The sequence below is a fragment of the Carlito syrichta genome, unplaced genomic scaffold (genome assembly GCF_000164805.1).
Source record: "Carlito syrichta isolate Samal-C Ts95f unplaced genomic scaffold, Tarsius_syrichta-2.0.1 Scaffold117767, whole genome shotgun sequence".
In the NCBI taxonomy this organism is placed as follows: Eukaryota; Metazoa; Chordata; class Mammalia; order Primates; family Tarsiidae; genus Carlito; species Carlito syrichta.
Window position 1 is genome coordinate 79,822 of NW_007061863.1, and position 8,679 is coordinate 88,500.

Genomic DNA, 8,679 nt, shown 5'->3' on the forward strand with positions numbered 1-8,679 from the left:
ACACCCCAATTGGATGATTTTCAACAAAGGTAAAAAAGTTAATTCAATGTAGAAAAGATGCCGGGCACAGTGGCTCATGCCTGTAATCCCAGCACTTTGGGAGGCAAAGAGGACTGCATGAGCTCAGGAGTTCAAGACCAGCCTGAGCAATGTGGTGAAATCTTGTCTCTATAATAAATCAAAAAAGTAGCCGGGTGTGATGGCACATGTTTGTGGTTCCAGCTACTTGGAAGGCAGAGGCGGAAAGATCACCTAAGTCCAATGGGTTGAGGCTGCGGTGGTTGGGAGGTGCCACTGCACTCCAGCCTGGGTGACAAGAGTGAGACTCCAACTCAAAAAAAAGAAAAGAAAAGATAAACACTCAATAGATGAAGCTAATCAACTAAATGGAAATGAATCATCACACTAAAAATAAAAGCTAAGATTAAGTTTCCTATAAAAAACACAAAATGAGCTGGGCTCGGTGGCTCAGCCTGTAATCCCGCGCCTTTGGGAGGCTGAGGTGAGTGGATTGCCTGAGCCCATGGATTCGAGACCCACCTGGGCAGCGAGACCTCATCTCTACAATAAATCAAAAAATCAGCCGGGAATGGTAGCGTATGCCTGTAATTCCGGCTACTTGGAAGGCTGAGGCGGAAGGATCGCCGGAGCCCAGCAGGTCGAGGCTGTGGTGGCCGGCAGCGGCCACTGCACTCCAGTCTGGGCGATAGAGTGAGACTCCAACTCAAAAAAAAAAACAAAAAAACCACAAAATGTCTTTGTGACACTGGAATAATCAAAAAAAATTAAGCAGAGCATGAAAAAGCACAAACCATAGAAAAAATTTTGATTAAATAGATTCCCCAAAATTTAAAGCTTTTACAGTTTGAAAGACACAGTTAAGAAAATGATAAAGTAAGTCACAGACTGGGAGAAAAACATATCTGACAAAGGGCCTGTATCCAGAATACATTTAAAAAACTTGGCAGGACACAGTGGCTCACATCTGTAACTCCAGTGCTTTGGGAGGCTGAGGCAGAAGAATCATCTGAGGTCAGAAATTTGAGGTTACAGTGAGCTAAGATCACTCCAACCTGGGAGACAGAGTAAGACTCTGTCCCTAAAGAAATTTTTTTAATTAAAAAATAAAAACTCATATAACTTAATATTAAGAGGTCAAACAACACAATTTTTAAATATGGGCAAAAGACTCAAATAGACACTTCACAAAAGAAACTATTCAAACAGTCAATAACAATGAAAAGATGATACTTAACATCACTCACTAGTCATCAGGGAAATGAAAATTAAAATGAGATATCACTAAACATCCACCAGAATAACTAAAGTTAAGACAAGTAACAATACCAAGTCCTGGTGAGGATTTGGCACAACTGGAATCCTCAAATACTGCTGACAGGAATGCAAAATGTTACAGACACTTTGGAAAACATTTTAGCAGTTTCTTTTAAATTTGATACACATTTGTCAAAAACCCAGCAATTACACTTAGTATTTCTCCAAGAGAAACAAAAGTATACATCCATACAAAGACTCATATAAAAATGTTTGCAGCATTATTTATAATAGCCCAAAACTGAAAGCAGTGAAATGCTCATCAACTGATGAACAGATAAATAAACTGCAGTTGTACTCTGACATGGCTTGAATATTTGTCCCCTCCAAAACTCGTGTTGAAATTTAATTGCCATTGTAACAGTATTAAGAGGTGGGACATTTAAGAGGTGATTAGGCCATGAGGGCTCTGCCCTCATGATGTGAGATTAATGTCATTATAAAGGGTGAGTTCAGTCCCTCTCTTTCTCTTTTGCCCTTTTGCCACGTGATAACAAATCAAGAGGTCCCCCGCCAGAAGCCGGAGCTTTGATCTTGGACCTCCCTGCCCTGAGAACAGTAAGCTAATACATTTCTGTTCTTCTTCTTCTTCTTCTTTTTTTTTTTTTTTTTAGTTAGTCTCACTCTGTTGCCCAGGCTGAAGTGCAGTGGCATGCTCACAGTCACTGCAGCCTCAACCTGCTGGGCTTAGGGGATACTTCCATCTTAGCCTTCCAAGTAGCTGGGACCACAGGCACACATCATCATGCCCAGCTTATTTTTTGACTTACTGTAGAGATGAGGTCTCACCAATTTGCCCAGGCTGGTCTCTAACCTGTGGATTCAAGCAATTCTCTCACCTCAGCCTCCTAAAGTGCTCAGATTGTAGGCATGAGCCACCGTGCCCAGTCACATTTCTGTTCTTTACAAATTATCCAGTCTTGGGTATTCTATTATAGCAGTACAAATCAGACTAAGACATACCCTTACTCTAGAAGACTACTTAGCAATTAAGACACAAACACACACACACACACAAACACACACACACACACACACACACGTATATATATTTTAGAGACAGAGTCTTACACTGCCACCCACTGAAGTGCAGTACATAATCATAGCTCACTATAACCTCAAACTCCTGGGTTCAAATGATTCTCTCACCTTGATCTCCCAAACACTTGTACTATAGATGAGGCCTACCATGCCCAGAATATGAAAAATTAATAGACACAATATGAATGATTCTCAGAAATATTACACTAAAAAACAAATTATACTAAGTAAAAGATGAAAAAATATATCTACTGTATGAATCCATTTATATGAAATTCTAGGAAACAACTATAATCACAGAAAAATCTGCAGTTATCTAAGGTTAGGACATTAAAAAAAGCACAGGAAAACTTTTTAGGATGATGGAAAAATTCCATATATTGAGTGTGGTGGTTATTACTCAACTATATACAATTATTAAAATGTATCAAGCTCTATACAATTAAAAATGAATGAATTTTATGGTATGCAAATTACCTCTCAAAAAGGTTAGGAAAAAATAAAACATAAGAAAAGTGGTAAATACCAAAATAACAAATATTATCCTTTTAAGTATCACTATTTCAGAACTTGAAAAATACTGAAATTTTTAAAATGTCAGTTTATTGTTTTTGAAAACTTAACCTGCTTCCATTTTGTGTAAGATTTGATTAGACTTCATTTAGGTATCCTCTCTTCCAGAAATCATTACGTGAATCTCTATGCTGGACCAAGTGCCTTCTGCACTACCAAAGCACACTTCTGTCTTATTGCTAACATTGAAAATATCTATATTTGTGTCTCTCTCTCTTATACATCTTTGTAGCGTGGTGCTGGTGCACAGAAGTTAAATTAAACTAAAACGAACCTATATAACACCTACACATAAAATATAGATACTATTACTGGCAAATGAAGAAAAATATACTTTTCAAGAATAAAGAGATGCAAAAAAAGAAAAGGCCTTTTCAACATCAGCACTGTTTCTGCCATTTTTAATTTATGTAAATTATTTTAGATATTCATTAAATCTAACTATGACAAGCCACATTAACTTGACATGCGATTCCTCTAACAGTCCCAAGAAACAACCAAGCCCTCCTCCAGAAAAGGTTTATAATAGCCTTTAAATATTTAAAAAGCACTCCTGTATCCTTTACTTTTACAATGTCTGAAACAAGGCACCTAAAGTCCTAGTAAATATATTTCTGGTACAAATGCTAAGATAAAAATGCAAAGAAATGTTTTCAGTTATTAAACTCTTTAAACAACTCTCAAGGACCTGACCGTCAGTTTTTCCCACTGTGCATAGAGCTCATGTTAAATGCAGGCTATAATATAGTTGCTAGTGGCTAACAGTGTAATTCCAGTCCAGCTCACTTAGCCTGCCACTTGGCATTAGTGAGAAACACTACGTACATTTTACACCTGGTACAATTAAATAGCACACACAGTATAATCACTTTACTCTGCTTCTTCTAAACAGAAAAGATAACATAAACTTTACTAATTTAAAGCAAGAGAGCTGGAGTATTAAACAATGAAATTATAATTATACAATATCGTTTTATACCTTTAAATAGAATACATTTATTTAGAAACAGCATAGCAGAAACTGAGCCATAGAGACTGTCAAGAAAAAACAATAATAATCGCTCCATTAGTAAAGCATATCAAGTTTTTCAAAGTCCTTTCCTGGCTTATTCCCAGCCACCCTTTACAACTGTGCGAGGTAACCAGAATAGGTTATTTCTGTTCTATAAATGAGGAAAGTATCAATTAGGGCAATTAAAAGACACATAAAATACTAGTAAGTAACTCTGATAAGGTGGGGGAAGAACTAGGAAAAGAATCTAGAATTATTTTTATCTAAGACTCTTTCCACAATGTTATAAAAAGTGATAAAAATGAAGCCAAACGACTGGGCTCGGTGGCTCAGCCTCTAATCCCAGCACTTTGGGAGGCCGAGGTGAATGGATTGCCTGAGCCCGTGGGTTCGAGACCTGCCTGGGCAACTTGGCGAGACCTCATCTCTACAATAAATCAAAAAATAGCCGGGCATGGTAGCACGCGCCTGTAGTTCCAGCTACCTGGAAGGCTGAGGTGCAAGGAACACCAGAGTCCAGCAGGTCGAGGCTGCGGTGGCCGGGAACGGCCACTGCGCTCCACTGCACTCCAACTCAAAAAAAAAGAAGCCAAAGATAAAAGAAAAAAAACGATGAAACAGGAAAATAATCAATTTTATATTTGCTCCCTGCTTTATCATCTTCCCTTCCAGTGTCTACAGTACACCCTCTGTATAAAATGCCACTATGCCCCAGAATCTACCAGGCTCTTTATTTGCTGGCATTAGTTACTTTCCTAGGGAAGAGCTCCAAAAGAAAGATACACTAGGGAAGTGGAAAAGGAACAGGTAAGAAATCTTAAGATCTATACTTTTCTAATCCTAACATTAAATAAGTATCATACCTCTTTGAGCCTCAATTTTTGCATCTACAAAATTATATTTATCTTAATAGGTTGTTCTAAAGATTAAGTGAAATAAGTGGTTATAAAAGCCCTTCAAAAAATGTAAAGAACTCAATAAATGTTTATTATTAGGCTACAAATACGTGGTATAAAAACTCATAACAGGTGTCTTACATAATTATGTTAATAAATTGAAATTATACTAATTATTTTAAAGTTTCACACCTTCATACATAAATTTAGACTTTCCTTGTTGAATGAATGGTCTATGGCAACATTAACAATAATATGTTAATCTATTAAATCTGCATGAAAGAAAAGCACTATACTTCAGGACTCTAATAAAATCTAGCAAGATATCTGATAAAGCGAGATACCTGTACCCATCTGGTAGAAGAAAGATCTCTATTTCCACAGGACTATATACAAGCTAACATTTGCAACCAAAAATATCAAAAATTATTCAGAATCATAAGGTCAAAGAACTGGAAAGAACTTTAGAAAGTATGTGAACACCTATGGTTTGGAGAAAAAGTAATTAAGACCAGAAATAAATAATTAATTTTAAATAACCTTGAAATCTCCCCCCTTATTGGGGCCAGGGGGAGCGACATCAAAAACAAAATGAAACAAGAATTCCTTCTGGTTAGGTTCTTCTTATATCAGTATTCCCCTTGTTAAATAATGATGGAAGTACAATGATGGAAACAGTTGTAGGAAGTTACAATACCTCTGCAATATGCCAGAATACTACAATTCCAAGCATAATGCTGCAAAAGAATGTAACATTTTGACAGAAACAGAAGAATCATATCTTGCAGGGTCACAAAATGTATTTATTTTTATATAAGTACATTCATGTGCCACATAACAACATTTCAGTCAATAATGGACCACATACATGAGGACGGTCCCATAAGATTATAACAACACATTTATACTGTAGCTTTTCTATATTTAGATATGTTCAAATGCAAAATACTTATCATTGTGTTACAACTGCCTATAGCAGCAGTCCCCAACCTTTTTGACATTAGGGATCAGTTTAGTGGAAGGGAATTTTTCCACATTCGGGAGAAGAGTGGATGAGGAATCATCAGGCATTAGATTCTCATAAGGATCTCACAACCTAGATCCCTTGCATGTGCAGTTCACAATAAGATTCACACTCCTGTAGGAATCTAAAGCCACAGATGATCTGACAGCAGATGGAGCTCCGCTTGCCCACCACTTACCTCCCATTGGGCAGCCCAGTTCTTAACAGGCCATGAACCAGTACTGGCCCGCGGTCTGGGAACTGGGAACCCCTGGCCTACAGTATTCAATACAGTAAGATGCTGAATGGGTTTGTAGCCTAAAGGCAATAAGCTATACCATATAGCCTAGGGTGTAGTAGACTATAACCTCTAATTTTGTGAAAGTGCACTATATATATGATGTTTGCACAAGGAAGAAATTGTCTAAGGATGCATTTTTTAGAATGTATCCCCATCATTAAGGGACCCATGTCTGTATGATGGAAAATTCAAAACCTACTACCCAATATCCAGGATGCTGAACTTTACAACCTAGCTCACATCTCTATTATTATTTATTGGAAAACCCCTATTCTTAAAGATGTTTTGCAGAATTTCTCTAAAATTAAAATTCTTTATATCTGAATACTCACCTGAGTCTGAGTTCATTTTGGTAAATATCTGTTTTATGTACATTACATGAAGCTTATAAAAAAAAGGTGAAAATGAGAATGAGGCTTACTTATCTCACATCTCCAGATACCACTTTTAAAAACAGAATAGGAAAGCAACACACATTTAACAGTGATCCTTTTTTATGGCAGCATAATATTGAGGGATTACTGTTAACTATGTGTTGCTTTCCTATTCTAATTTTTTTTAGTCGGAGTCTCACTCAGTCATCCAGGCTGGAGTGCAATGGCATGCTCACAGTCACCCCAGCGTCAACCTGCTAGGCTCTGGTGATCCTTCCGCCTCAGCCTTCCAAGTAGCCAGAACTACAGACATGTAGTACCATGTCCAGTTAATTTTTTATTTATTTATTATAGAGACGAGGTCTTGCCAAGTTGTCCAGGTTGATCTCAAACTCATGGGCTCAGGCAATCCCCACACCTCGGCCTCCCAAAGTGCTGGGATTACAGGCTTGAGCTACTGTGCCTGGCCTCCTATTCTATTTTTTTTTTTGAGTTGGAGTCTCACTCTGTCGCCCAGACTGGAGTGCAGTGGCTGCTCCCGGCCACCGCAGCCTCGACCTGCTGGGCTCCGGCGATCCTTCCGCTTCAGCCTTCCAAGTAGCTGGAATTACAGGCGCGCGCTACCACGCCCGGCTAATTTTTGATTTATTGTAGAGATGAGGTCTCACCAAGTAGCCCAGGTGGGTCTCGAACCCGCGGGCTCAGGCAATCCCCACACCTCAGCCTCCCAAGGCGCAGGATTACAGGCTGAGTCACCGAGCCCAGCTTCCTATTCTATTTTTAGAAATAATATCTGGAGATGTCATATAAGTAAGTTTCATTCTCAAAATTATGGACTTCACAGCAAATTGGACAAACTTAGAGTCTCTAATACCCTGTGATCTATCACAGAAACAAAGAACTGAGTACCACACGTTCTCACTCATAAGCATTTAACATAATATGATAAAAAAGGGATAATATTATAAGAAAGGGATTGGCAGTAGTCAAAAACTGCCAGGAGACGGGGGGGTACATAACATCAATAAGGGTACCTGATCTCAAACCAGGTGAAGTGAGGACCAAAGGGGGCCCAAGCTTTACCTGTATGATGACCACTTATATACCTAATACTGAAATGCACCCCACATCCTTAAAATAAAAATTAAAAAAGAAATAACAGTTATCATCCCTAGATAACAGGAGTATAGAGTGATTTTAATTTTCCATTAACATTTTTAACATAAAAGCACAATTAAAAATATAACAAACATCCATGTAGTTATCACAAATGTCAAACTTGCATCTTATTTGCTTCAAGTATATTTTAGAGAAATATAACTGTACAGATACACTAAAATCTACCAACTCTATTCTCTCTCTCCTCTTCTCAGAGGCAACCAATACCACGTCCTTCCTATTCAAGTTTTTATACTTTAAATATATGTGTATCTATCAATAGTATATAATCATATTACAACTGACTTTTATTAAGACTGTGAGATCTACCCAAGCAATATATTTCTTTCCTTTTAGCTGCTGTAATGTATTTCATCATATATCACCATTTGTTTATCCATTCCCCTATCAAAGCACTTTAAGTTGCTACCAACTTTCTATGAATAAATAACAATGCAATGAATGTATCTGTATACATCTCTTAGGAACAGGAATTTCCCTATGGTATAAACAGAGAAGTAGAACAATTGGGTCATAGGTCACATATATTTTAAATTTTACTAAGTGACTCTCCAGAGTGTCAGTGTTGTTTAAGTTCCAACTGGGGCACAGCCTTGTTGACATGTGAAAGTGTCAAACGTTATTTTCTGCCAATCTGATGAGTATAAAATTACATCTTTTTTGGGGTGGTGGGTGGGAAGTAGAGACAGGGTCTCATTATGTTACCTAGGCTAGTCTTGAACTCCTGGCCTCAAGTAATCTTCCCATCTCAGCCTTCCAAAGTACTGAGATTACAAGCATGAGTCACTGTGCTTGGTCTGAAATTACACCTTATTACCACTTTCCTTTGCATTAACCCATCTACTAATGAAGTTGAGCATATTTACAAATCTTTATAAGTCATCAAATTTCTTTTTTTTTTTTTTGAGTTGGAGTCTCACTCCGTCGCCCAGGCTGGAGTACAGTGGCATGCTCACAGCCATCCC